This window comes from Sinohyriopsis cumingii, chromosome 7 (genome assembly GCF_028554795.1).
Source record: "Sinohyriopsis cumingii isolate HCF-2022 chromosome 7, ASM2855479v2, whole genome shotgun sequence".
NCBI classification, from domain to species: domain Eukaryota; kingdom Metazoa; phylum Mollusca; class Bivalvia; order Unionida; family Unionidae; genus Sinohyriopsis; species Sinohyriopsis cumingii.
Window position 1 is genome coordinate 53,315,231 of NC_142967.1, and position 14,680 is coordinate 53,329,910.

The 14,680-nt window shown below is 39.4% G+C and overlaps 1 long non-coding RNA gene across 2 annotated transcripts; it reads left to right on the plus strand.

Moving 5' to 3' along the window:
* Positions 1-1,251: 1,251 nt before the first annotated feature.
* Positions 1,252-3,596, plus strand: LOC149795261 (uncharacterized). Of its 2 annotated transcripts, none has more exons than XR_016422294.1 (3): positions 1,252-1,381; positions 2,430-2,704; positions 3,480-3,596. It is a non-coding gene; the product is annotated as an uncharacterized LOC149795261 (long non-coding RNA). The 2 variants fall into 2 exon arrangements; XR_016422295.1 differs by having other exon boundaries at positions 1,361-1,385.
* Positions 3,597-14,680: the final 11,084 nt, after the last annotated feature.

The following is a 14,680-nucleotide window of genomic DNA, read 5'->3' on the forward strand; positions in this document are numbered from 1 at the left end:
TCATGGCATATATTTATGGATCCTATGTACCTTTTCGCTCTTAACAGACTAAATAAGATTTAGCTCCTACGAGAGCTTTCTTCCTTATTGTATTTATTAATTTGAAACATCAGTTTATCTGCAAACATCTTTTAGTACCTAACTGATCATGGCGATGGGAAATTTTCAACGCTAGTAATTATATCAAACATTCAGCAGATGCAACTTATACATGAATTCATACTGCGGTTTATGTTCGCTAAAAGTTATTTCTTGCAGACCTTTACGAGTCCGACGTTCTGGCAACTGTGCTACACAGGCTGCAAATGCTCATTTTTGCATGCTGGTGCCACAATTGCTCAGTAATAACTAATGTTGTAAAGATCAATTCGTTTAAATTGCAATAAATTTAAATGTGGTCGACGAGTTTGCCTCAGTAGTAATCCAAGGCAACTAAATAAAAGTGAATATACATTTATTAATGGAACCTACACACCAGTATCCGTTACATACATTTATTTAAAGACATTCAAATGCTGTGAAAATTTACTCTAAAATAGCTTCTCAAACTTGCAGAATGTAAATATGAATATATTGTAATACCAATATAGCATGAGTTAGCATGATAACGGAAATATTGTGGCCTGATACTTCACAAATAAGATGCATGAAATGTATGCCTGCACAGTATATTACAAATGAAAAAGGGGCTAATAGACGCCAACAATCATATCGATATATCCTTATTTCGTTATAACCTTATTAAGATATATAATTCAAATTATATGCATCTTAATGTTGTGTTTTGTTGAAGATTCGCTGATTCGCTTCAAAATGCTGGTTTTCTTCACCACATGAGCAGACCATCAAACGTGGTTTGTAACATGTGTGAGTCACCATGGCAAAAGCTCCCTCACACGAGCATACCGGAACAATCAATGCATTATCTCGGTGCATAAAAAGCTAGATTGATATGCCCATTCTGGAGAAATCATTACCATATTTGTTGTATTGTATAGAAATAAGCAATATGATGTATTGCTTGGAAATTCAAGCTGAAATCCAGACACATGCATTTCATAGCCCAGCTATTTCCATTTTAGGGACAGTGTTTATTTTTGAAGCGACCTTACCTCTTTTGAAAAAATTGGAAAATCATTCATTTTAGAAATGTCTCTTTCAAATTTAATCTTAACTTTTTATTTAATTAATTATGAGCGATGAAGTTCTGTGGCTTGGAACGATGATAAAATAATAATTGATGACATAGATTTTTAAGATTTCATGTGAAAAATGTTCCACAAGACAACGATTGAAATGGCACCTAGTAACTATATAAGCACGGGCTTTTAGTAAGATATCAGTTTCGTTCCAGCTCTTACCAGAAGGAAGCTACCCTCAAGCAAGTACTCTCTCTCTCTCTCTCTCTCTCTCTCTCTCTCTCTCTCTCTCTCTCTGCTGTATTTATAGAAAACTCTGTGATACACAGAAATGTATCGTGTCTGCAATAAAGTGAGTATAAGTCGTTAGGATGTGTTATTTTGTTAATTGTTTGTCTTTTCTGGAATGGATTATTAATATGAACGTTAGAATTTTATTTGTTCCCACTATTTATCTCCCACTCTTTCATCGAACACCTAATGCAAAGTTTCATTCAGATTAATAATACATAAATGGGGAAGAGAGTGATGGAATGTATGGGCACCTGTACCCGTTGGCATCTCACCAATTAATGAAATATATAGTATGTATACATTGAACAGAGGAAACTAAATACACGTTTCAAACAAAGAATGCATTTACCTAATAAGGAGTTCGTTGTAAATAGGTACTGGTATTATTGTAAAAGATATATTGTGAATTTCGACACAAATGTTTCGTGACATAATATGGTGTTTCCAGTTCGTAAAAAATCACAAATAGCTATGATCCTTGAAGCACAATTGTTCTAGTTTTGCTAATTGTATATGTTAGGAGAATTTGCATTGAGATAGCTTTCTATAATTGCATTGTACTATTAAGACAGTATTATGTGTCAAATGGACTTGGATAAAGCGCACTGACAATGCCAAATAATAGGCTTTCAGATTATATTATTTCTCTCTGTATTTCGGACTCTTATCATACTTAGATTTAACTATTAATTATATGAAATTCACGTCTGAACCGTATCAAAGCTTTGTTTTGGTTCCACTTAAATGCACCTGAGAAAGTTCTGCAAAAAGACATAATGACTTGTAAATATTATATAATTTTTTAGTTTCAGAAAAGAGACTGAATTTAAAAACATCGTTTGATTTCTATTATTTTAGCTACACCGTACTAAACGCAAATTGTCATCACCATTTAGCGAACGTTTTGGAAAACAATAGCAATTCAAGAAATGTAACTACGCTTAACATACATCATTCATTGTTATTAATGACCAAAATATTGCCGGATTTTTCCAGCCCTTTAACCATCATGAAAGTCGTCGCAATCTTTCTATTATTCCTGGTTGCTGTTGCCATAGCAGCACCGGGTTATTCCCATGGAAGTGGTTATTATCCTAGTAGGCGCCATGGATACACGTTTGGTGGATCTTCTCGCGGTGGCGGTGGATACTCGGGAATCGGGTATAGCCGTCGCCATCACGGAGGACCCGGCTATTCTGGATACAGCAGAGGTGGATACAGTGGATATAGCAGACACGGATACAGTAGACATCATAAGCCATATTATTAAGGTAGTCGATTCAGCATATACTGATAAGGTTTATTTTTTACTAAAATTTTATATTTTAGATAATTTGTTTTTCAAATTCATCAGCATTAATATGACAAACTAGCTCTTTATTTTATTATTCATTTATTTTTAATAAATCTGAAATGTACTTAATTTTAAATTATATCAAACAATTACCTTTTTAATTGCATTTCTAACCAAATTGCAACTGGAGGTTGGCGTGGAGCTGACATTTTCAAATTTCATTTAACCGTCTAATTAACTTTAAAACATTGAGTAGTTTATATATATATATCCTTAGAACATAATTAGTCTTGTTATGCTAATATTAATTATCATATATTGCATCTATTATACCATGCTTTCTTTATCTCAACCACTCGGACAAACATTGATACATGCAATATCGATGATATTTGATGACTCCCAAAGACTGTGTGTTGACCGTTAATTATGACACAACGTTGAATATCTCCTTGCATGAAAAGTGTTTATCTTCTTAGAGCGATTGAATCGAAACAGGTATTATATATGTTGATTTCCTTTTAAGTATGATAAATAAGAATTATATCTCATTTTAACCTGTATGTAACAGAATATCTAAATATACGTTGAGATTTATTAAATATATATGAAAATTCCATTGTTAAAATAACTCATACGCACTCACAAAAATAGGCCGCGATATCATTTCATATCTCGTTTAATTATTAGTCGCCAATATTGTATTTAATTCATACAAATTTATACTAGTACGTTTTATTTTCCATTAACAGGTTATGATAACTGGGTGTAACCGTAAAAAGAGTAACCCTTTGACAGTCGTGTTCAAGAAAACAAAATGTATCGTCTGCCATAGTGCGTGTACTATATAAAGAATTTTAAAAAGAAAATATTTCGTTGACTGCTTTTCTGTCTGCCTACATAACTACATATGTACCTTCCTTTACTATATATCTATGTGAATGCCTAACTATTCATTTTTCTTTCTATCTGAACGTTTTTCCATATTTCGTCGAACTCTTCATTGTCTTCTCTTAATTCGCCGTCATTTCTGCACTGTCAATATACATGCATGTATTATTTTAAGTTACCTTGATAACGACAAATCGGGCAAGTTACATTCAAATAAAAAAGATGGAATTAATTGTTTATTTTTGGTATGTAAGGTGAGAGTAAGTAGAAGTCTGATCCGATGTCAGGATTTCAAACGTCATTCCCCAGTCTGTTTCAACTAAGACACATTAACTAATGAGCCGACAATTATATATGCCCAATCAAAATTGTATCTTTACATTAAATATAACTCCCATTCCTTTGAACTTATCTCCACTCAGTACACTGAAGTCAGACAGTCATTCATGTTCTTGAGAAGTCTGATACTGTTTATTTTAGATTTTGGTAATAGAGATATGACAACGCCTTCTACAACCCATAACTTCACTACGTTGGCCCCAGTTGTCACACGCGCCTATATGTAGTATGGAACAGTAAAATTTAATTGTAATGCTAGCGTGAAAGACTTTGCCTAGGAAATTCGGCTACCTTAAAACAATATTGTTGTTACCGTCCTTTTATAAAAAGAAATAATTTTAATAATAAAAAAGAATATGAATTTATAAACTATTCTATGAGAAGAGTTATTATTATGTACAAACACAGGATCGAGGTGGTTAATAATCGAGGACTGAAAGAGGTGTAGTGGGGCACTATAGCGACAATGTGAATATGCATTACAAGACCCCCTCGGTCTGTATAGCGACAACAGACTTAGGCACACCCTGGTCCTGTATAGCGACCAGATGTATAGCGACAAAAGGTTTGGACTGTATACGGACAATAGGAATGGGACAGGTGGGTGACGTCACGGTACTGGACACTGGCAACAATGTTGCAAGTGGCTGACCTGACTACGCGCTACTCTAGGTAGAGACAAATACAGTAGAGTGATATACTTATATAACGCATATACATAGATTGATAAACATCAGTGTATCACACCTAAAATATAAAATCTACTAAAATAATTAGGCAAGATAATAAATGTTTTTGAGTCAATAAAAATATAAAATCAACTAAAGGATTTTAGGCAAGAGTGCAAATCTTTCCGAGATAGTGGAGTGGCCCTGAAAAGAGTCGTTGGATTTTTTAACACCAGTCCATTAACATAGAGGGCATCGCGTTTTCTCTTCCTCAAACTTTCTCTAACTTCTGGACCGTAGATGAGGAACCTCTTCAGACAGCTTTGTCTCTCCACATCGATCCTTCCTTTCTAAAGGCTCATATCGATGAACCGGATGATTGTATATGATGATTTAACATACATGGGTAAGTCCGTACGGAACAGCATCGACGATACGAGAGTAGATGATTCAACGTTGTGACGAGAACAGGTGAAGGAAATGAAGTGAACCGGGGTTATTTATAGTGGGAGCGCGGATCGAAAAGGATTGAGTTCTTTTATCATTCCTAATGCTAGTTACAAAATTCAGTCACAGAGCGGAGTCTGTCTTACAACCCGAAGAGAGCTGCCTGTGACGTCACATTCCCTATAAAGATGCGATAGCGTCTGTGCGCAATGAAGCAATGCGACAGAGTTCTCAAACATGACGGAAACTAAAAAGACGATGAATTGGGGTGTGCCGGCCGTGGAGAACAGGAGCAATAGCATAGCAGGGGCTACAAAAGTCAACACGGTCTTACTTCCTGAAGAGACCGATTTTAATTGGCATTTAGTGGATTTTCTCTTTTCTTTGCAAGTACTTGTTCCGGTGTCAGCACTTTCGCCACCTTCTCCTTCCTTACCAAACGTCGAGAATTTTAAACAGAGATAGAACGAAGAATAGGAGAAATATTTTCAGCAGCAGAAAGAAGCAGAACAAGTTTTTCTCCTTCAACAGCAACAGCAAGAGAAAGAAAAGGCAAGGAGAAGGAAAAGACAGGACGAAGAAGCAGCAGCAGAGAAGAAACAACGTCTAAGAGAGAAAAAGAATAGTGAAAGTCAACAATGACGGTACTCTTAGACATTTTGGCAGAGTTAAGGAGTCTGAAACAAATGTATCAGACCTTAAATACGTCCCAAGAGAAAAAGACCTTCCCGAGCCAAACAGTCCAACCCTGTTACTACACCTGAGATACAAACCTTTTCTACCAAATCATTGACAGGAGCAAGTCCAGAATTATGCCTTGGCTAAAGGCTAAATGCAATTCAAGCTGATTGCTTTCCGTTCCTGAGTTTAATTTTTTAAACTAAAATAAACACCTGACCGTCATTTCAGGTTCACCCACTTCCTTCGAAAAGAGATAGTATTCATTTTGCCAAAAATCAATAAATACTCAAAATTCCATTGTCTTTGCCCCATGATGGACGTGTGTGAATGCATGAGTGTAGGTCCTTATTCTAAAGCAAGAACCACGGGACACTTACGTTTTCTTTCTGATTTATTCTGTTACAAATTTTACAATCCAATTCACAACACAACACCTTACAAAATTCTTCTGTGTTTTTTTTTAGTGTCCTTTTTTAAATTTCGTCACTTTAACAGGTCTTTCCTCTTCTTCATCAGTTTCTCCTCGTCTTCTTTTATTATCTTTTCTCTCTTTCTGGGCGTGTATGGGTTCTTCCTTTTGGGAGTGTAAATATTATTCTTCCTGTTCGGAACCCCTCTCCTCTCTTTACAATGATGACAGGTATCTTGACTTGTGTCTCCTTAGACACCTGTTTTGCGTTTTTGACGGTCTGGACATTGTATATCCCAATGCCCTTTTTTTCTGACAGATATAGCAAGTATGTTGACTTTTATCTCGAAAGAAGATAGAGTAGCATGTCGTCTTGCCTGAAGAAAACTTTCGTATGACACCTCGCAAACCTTTGATCATAAATTCGATTTGTGTTGGTTCGTCTATCGTTCTGGTAGGTTTGAGAGCGAAAATAATACTGGAAAGGAAGGCACCGACCCTTTATATAAGGAAGACACTGGCCTGACTATGATATAGGGACACACAGCGTTTAAAATTTGGTCATTTGACTTTTTGCAGTCAAGACGAAACGATCGCATCATTTCGTAGAGAAAGAAGAAGAGAGTAAGAGACAGAAACGTGACCTATTATCTCGCACAGTAGCTGAAGTCTTTGCTCAAAGTCATGCTAAAGATTTTGAAGATGACATGAGTGAGCCAGAATAAAGACCCAGAGAATATACACCCAACTAAAGTTCACCACCACTACTAAACCCTGAAAAGTACTACCACATTCTAGAGACGGAAAAGCGCTCCTCTAGAAAATGTTGAACCACGGCCTGTACGTACACGATGAAGTTTAAAGATTTCAAGTCCAACGTACCGTTGGAGAAAGCAGAGGGGTTGATCACAGATGTGGGATTCTTTGTTAAGCACACTGAAACGATATATCAAGCCAAATACGACGATCGCTTGAGGCTTTCTATTCATCACGACAGTCTGAAATCCCCCATTTGGATCAAGTTTATCAGCCTATTAGAATTAGCACCTTCCGTCATCGACACGAAGTTTCAACATCATCGATGCTAAAGCGACACTGTTCATGACCCAAGTGTCTCTTCTCCAAAGGAATACACGGAAATTGTTGTTATTGGTGGACGACCTTTGTAGAACCAAAAAGAGCCTCGTCCATATTAACATCTCTCAAGACCAAATATGATTAGCCCGTGCAATCGAGATGGGGCGAACGTATGCCGACAAGAACAACACGGTATAATGGAAACGAGCCTGGAAAATTATTCAACGATGGGACTGAGCCAAACAACAAAGAGAAGCAGAGCTCATGTTACAGCAAACAGGGCTATGCAGAGACACGTCCTGTGGATTTCCTGAAATGCAAACACTGCAAAACGTCTTGGCTCCAAGCTACACCTTGAACATACACCTCACGAAGTGCGCGAACCTCTGTTGTTTCTAGGCAAATATTTCAAAGACGGAAAATACATTCACGTCAGTTATCACGATGAACAGTTCGATGTCATTCCCAGTATTACCGCATTCCTGGGATACAGTTATTACTGCGATAAATGTGAATTTCTCTATATCAATCGAGAGCAAGACAAGCATTGTGGATCAAACTTTGAAGGATGTTTGGCCTCTAAACCCTGCCTGGACGAAGGACAAGAAAGAGAGTATTGTCTTGCTTGTCAGCGCACTTTTTTCATCCTTACCTGCTAACAACATCTGAAGACCCAATGTTCATAGAAAAAAGTACTTGTCAACTGCAGAGATTGTGACCTACTTGTGGACAAGGCATATGTAACAATAATGACAAGGATCACTTATGTTCATGAAAGAAACGATGTCACATTTGTCACCAAAGCGGGGACATTGAACAAGAACGCTACATTCAAAAATACCATTTCAAACGTCAAGAGGAAGATGACTAAAGGAAAGGCAATTTCGTCTTTTTTAATTTTGAATGCATGCAAGAGACTGGTATTCACATTCCTAATTTCTGCATGGCTTTTCGAGCGTGTGAGATGTGCATCCAAGAACTTATCTTTCGTCATTTCCCTCACTGTAGCAAGATTCCTCGAGGACATGAAAAAATCATTTGAGGACTAAATACGCTGACCAATTTCGCCCAATGAATCTTAGACCCCATTGACGAGACATGGAGCCAAGAGGACATCGAATATTACGGAGATTGTCTTCGCTATGCCACGGTGATGGTTCACAATTTCTCGGGATACGATGGACAGATTCTTCTGAGATACTATACGGAAGAAGACACCGAACGTGCGAAAGTGACTTTGAACGGAGCCAAAATCATTTCCATGCAAGTGCGACAAGTATCCTTTAAAGATTCGATGCGTTACCTGACCATGTCATTGAGCCGAGTGCCTAAAACATTTGGAATGACAGAAATTGTCAAAGGTTTTTTTCTCCGCACTTTTTCAATACCGAAGCCAATCAACACGCCGTTCTACCCCATTTGTCTGAGTATCACGACTACGACACCCGAACCATGTTCACCGAGCAACGAGAAGCTTTATACGTTTGGTACCAGACTGACGCCTCCGACTCCTTTAACTTTCAGGAAGAAATGTTAAAATAGTTTCGTTCCGAAATGGATATTTTACGGAGTTGCTGTGAAAAATGGCGAGAATTATTTATGGATCACGGATGGATCGATCCGTCGAAAGAAGTCTGTACCATTACCAAAGCGTGTTCCTTAGGTTACCGCCAACTATTCATGCCTGAAAACACCATGGCTGTCATAAGTCCTCAACCGATGAACTTTGTCGAACGTCAGTACTCAGTCAAAGCCCTACGCTGGTTACATTACTTGAGCGACAAGGGAGACAAATGGATCCAACATTCCCGCAAAATAGGAGGCGAAAAGATCATCGGAAGGTAAACGGCGAATGTTTGCTACTTAGAAAACCCCAAGATTGTATATATGTTTAAATGTTGCTTATTTCACGGATGTCCCATCTACTACCCTAAACCTGGCACTAAATACCAATTTTTACAACGGACCATAGAAGACTTGTACCAGGACACTTGTCAGTGGAGCTTGAAGTTAGAACAGCAAGGATCCCAAGTGGTGGAAATGTGGGAACTCGAGTACGATCACTATCTGAAAACCATCCCGAGTTTAAACGCATCGTGGAAAGTTGCAACCTGGTGGACCTACTGAACCCACTGTACAGTTTGTACGGAGGACGGACGAATGCTACCTGTTTGCTGTACCACGCCGACGAGGAGAAAAGGGAAGACATCAAACAATTGGACGCGTGTTCGCTGTATCCTTACGTGTGCAAATATTGCCACTTTTTCGCAGGGCACCCGCAATTTCTGACTGAACACATCGATCTTGACAACATTCGACAATACGAAGGATTGATCAAGTGCAAATTCTTGCATCACTTGGACTTGAACCACCTCTTGTTACCTCACCTTTGACAAGGAAACCTGATGTTACCCTTGTACTGCACTTGTGCCTAAACTTATAACGAAGACCGACCCTGTCAGGACACGCAAGAAGAACGAGCCTTGACGGGAATGTGAGTCAGCGTGGAATTGTTTAAGACTCTGCACCTGTGGTACCATTTGTTAGAAGCGTACAAAAGTTACCACTTTCTCAAGAGAGAACAATACCACAAGGGTAACGAGACAAAGAAAGGCATTTTCGCAGACTACGTGGATGCCGTTTTGAAACTGAAACAAAAAGCCTGCAGCTATACGTTCTGATGCCACACTCCAGACGAACAAAAGAAATTCAAATAGAAATACTTGGAGCAGGAAGGCATTCCTTTAGACCACGTGGAGAAAAAACGAAGGAAGGCGATCGTTTGCCAAAGAGGTGTTAAATTGCTTATGGAGCAAAATGGCACAACGAACGTTTTCACACGAGACGGAGTATTTGACAGAACCTTCCCGTTACTTTCAGATGATTCACGACAAAACTAAATACATGAAATACGTGGACATCCTTCGTGAGGAATTTATCCTGGTCAATTACGAAAAAATAATGGACTTTGAGGAGGCTGACAAATTTGCAAATGTCATCCTTGCGGATTATGTGACAGCGCATGCTCGCTTAAAATTGTATGAAGTTTTATAACTGTTAGGAGATAATATGCTGTATTTTGACACGCGCAGGTACATATACGTCGATCGCCTGGGTCAACGGCACCCTGACATCGAAGAAGACCGTTTAGGATCTTGGACGGACAAGCACCCCAACGATAGGATTCTAAATTTTGCTTGTGGCGGTCACAAAAATTACGACTACGAACACCGGCACAAACAATGAGAATGGATTGACCCTCAGTTATCGCACCAGTCAAGTGGTGTACTTTGGCGTGCTGAAAAAAGCCTTGCAATCCTCAGAGTATTGAGATTTTAGAGTGACCACCTTCGAACCGCACAAGACTGTACGTTTAGCAACACACCAAATCGAAAATCGGCTTCTGGAAAAAGTGTATCAAATCCTGTACCACAAGTGAGTGCGGCTTCCCATTCACTTCACAGACAAGCCGATATTGGCCAGCATATAAAGGGGAAGTTTCCAAGACCGATCCTTCAATGTGACTACAAACGCAAAGCGAGAAAGATGAATCCTTGTAAACAACAATTATCACGCGAGAGCAAACTCGAGTGCCAAGTTTTGCCTTGCAATTGCAGGGACTCCGTACGGTGTGACCCCAGCGATTCAGTACCCCATCATGGGAACTTTGCTATGACTTCTTCAGCAGGACATTATGGGTACTTTGCTATGACTACTACTATCACTACACCTACCGTGAAAAGTGATGCTGTGCGTGTCAAACCTGATGGATGCGAAAGCGATGCCACTCTTTATCGTGGACATTTTACTGGTTTTCATCCAACCACCTCCACGTGAAACCATGTATATGTCGTTCAACCCAAATCTACTCCTATCACTGTACCCCCATGGAAATGAACATGGGAAAGACGAATATTTGTCCTATGTGCGTTTGCCTAAATACTGCAATTTTGAAAGTCAATTCCAAATGTTCCGAGGAAATGGCCTAACTATATGGGAGGACCTACCCCCGACGAATTAGCCAGAGCCAGATTTATCTAATTGGGCAAAGGGATGAGGTCAAGTGTTTCAGTTGCGGTGTGTCATTTCACGAGTGGAAGAACAAAGATTCGGCTTACCAAGAACATGCTCAATGGTCTCAGGATTGTCATTACCTACCTTTAGTGGGATGAACTCAGTAATCTCTGGATGGATACTTTACAGGAGAACATTTGCGGTTTGCCTCTGTAGTTGAGAGAACGCATTTACCAAGGGTTGGTCAAGATACAAGTGAAACGCAAGAAACAATTGCATCCGTTACGTCACTAATGTTGATAGCACTGGTACCTGAATGATATAAGAGGTCTGATTCATTTGAAAATATTTACTTTGTCAAACTGGACGAGGACCAGTAGACTTTGTTAGCTGCTTATCCTACTACTTTCAAGGTGGTCATTCTACATCGAGATACTTCTCGACCTCAATGGGAAAAAAAGATTCGTAAGCTGGAAAAGTTGGGGTTTCGAGGCTTGAACTAAAGACGTCGCCAATTATGTCCAAGTATTGTGATTCTAAATTCAAATGTCCAGTGAAAAAAGTAACTTTTAAACCTGTGTTAATGACAGCGTCAGCAGAAGAACCCGTCACCGAGGAAAACCACTCCCTTCAGGACAGGACTGTTATGGATATTACCGAAGGCCATTCAGGAAGGACACGTGTGACTGTACCTAAGACAGAGACTCAAAGAACATTACACACTGTGAACATGACACCTTTGTTACCAAAAACATGTTGTACAGAGGCTTGTTTATATTTCACTTGTATCGTTTTGGTTTTTATGTATTTTTGTCTTTCGTGTTGTTCCATTTAAAACGATAAATAAAGCTGTCCTGAGAAAAGTATGAAAACTCTTGTCTTGTCTTTGCGTCAAAAGTGACATTCCCTATATTATTGTCTCTGCACCTTCTTCCTCCACATTCGAAGTCATCGACGAACACTTAGATCGTGCTAGCTGAGAGGCCTTGTATCTTCGCCATCCCTTTAACATGTTAATTGATGAACCAAGCAGTTCAGGCAGAACCGAATTTGTCAAAAGTTTGATCGAAACTAAACATCGTCCAACTAAACAAATCGTGTGACGTTACATAGAGTGGCAATCGTCGTACAGTCTCTTGCAAGAAATTCAAGGCTATTCCATCGTGTTTGTGAAAGGCATTCCTGGAGAAAACCCATTTGGTCATCTTCGATGACATGTTAGGAGAAGACGAAAAAAAACTTAAACTGTGGTTTACGCGCAAAGGGCATCATCACAATGCCGGTGTCATTTTCATCACTCAAAATTTCTTTCTACCAAGTGAAGCCTTACGCACCATCAGTCTCAATGCTCATTGCAGGGTCTTGTTTAAAAACCCTAGAGATAAATCGCAAGTGCAAACAGTTAGGAACGCCTTGGCTGACACATGCGTACGACGATGCCACTCAAAACTCACACGCCTATTTACTCGTGCATTGAAAACCTACCACTTCCGATTATTTGCGATTTCGTTTCTGGAATAGAACATATGGTCAATCAGTTTAAAAAAACGTCTTGAACAAAAACTTTTATCAAAAATACATAAAATTACGAGTGTCAAGCAATGGACTTCAGTGTATATTTGTGTGTGCTCCTGAACACCCAAAGATGTCACCTCAAAGAGGCGCATAACGTCACCATCGTCATTCCTCTGTCCAGAAAGGAAAAGGAAAAAGAGAAGGGCAGTCTCGTCATCCGAAACAACGCTTAGCCAGGCATCGACGTCAACCCCAGAAAGACACAGTCTTCCAAAGAAAAAGAAGAGGAGCCAAAAGGGATGATTCTTTGGCGATTTTTGGAAAACACATATTCACGTTTTTGACAAAGCGATGGTACAAATAAAAGATAAAAGGGCATGGGTCACGTCTTTGACGTCATTGGTGTGTCCCCCGAAACCAAGAAACAAAGATGTCACCCCCAGAAAACACCCTTCTTCACTCCAAAAAAGGAAATAAAAGGAAAAGACTTAGTCAAACATGGGGACTCAGTCAAACATCCTCCAAAGGCGTCATCGATACCGCGAGCGAATGTTGTCTGAATGTTTTGAAAGGCACGATACCTTTGTCTCCACATCATGAAAAAATGCTTAGCCAAACATCGACACGTTCTTCACCAAATGATCCAAAAGAAAATTCCAATCCGTCAAAAGGAAAAGATGATGGTCCAACGCGGAGGATTTTACTCATATTAGCAACTCTTGCCAAAGAAATAGTAGGGCCCGCGCTCTGACTCCTGGGAGGTATTTTACCCATGCTTCCAGAAAAATAAATAGGACATCTGGAGTTAAATAATCTCAGACGTGACCATTGAAATCTGATGGAAGGATGAATTCTGACTTTAGTGCCTTATAAAGTATGGATGGAATACCATCGCTGGCAAGAACAATGGACCCCGCATTTACCTCCCAATCCTCATTTGACCGAGATGTCCCAGTTACAACACAAATTGCAATCGTTGATGGATCGCAGCGATTTGTCAGAAACGGAAAATTCGCAACGGTACGGTCAAGTGTTGCAGCCGTTGAACTTCTTTCACCAGAAAGCTTTAGACGAAACATCTCTACCAACACTGAAAGATTTTAAGCCCTGATGTAAACGTTCATCACCACCACCACTCATAGCGGTAAAGACAGACGCAGCTCCACGGATGCGAAAGGAAGAAGAGGCACAAGAAGTCTTTCAAACACCGTCAGCAGCTTCCATCCCTTGTAAGATTTCAGCGTCCTTGTTGACCCCTTACCCCACCCGTCAACGAGAAGAACTCACAACTTGTCTTAAAAAGATGAAACCAAAAGTGAAAAAGAAAAGAAAACCAAAGCCATTATATTACCAAAACCATCGCCACCATTATCCTCGACGTCTACCCCATTGGCACGTCGGACACGTAAAGCCGTTTCCAAATCACCCTTTCCCCTCATCCAAAGTAGGATCAGCGAAGAGTGCGTGATTTATTAAGAGATGGAGAAGGTGTTAGCTAGCATTTACTACGATCCATTCCATCCTGCAGGTTACGAAGGAGTTCAGAAATTATATCGTGCTGCCAAAACCCGCTTGAAACGTTTCAGTTTACCTCAAATGGAAAGATGGTTACACGAACAAGCAACGTGCACGTTACACAAACACATACGGCGAAAATTATCAAAGAGTCGCACCCAAGTGGAAGGTATCGATCATCAATGATAAGCCGATTTAGTGGATGTCTCTCATTTTACCACGTACAGTCATGGCTACAAATATTTGTTTTGCGTCGTCGACGTCTTTTCTAAATTTCCGTTGGTCGAGCCATTGACTTCCAAATCGAACAGTGAGTTAGTGCGAACCCTCAGCCCTTCTTATGCAGTCTTGCTATTCTGTATAATTTAGCTTCATCCAGTTTTGCAGCTTTTTCTAG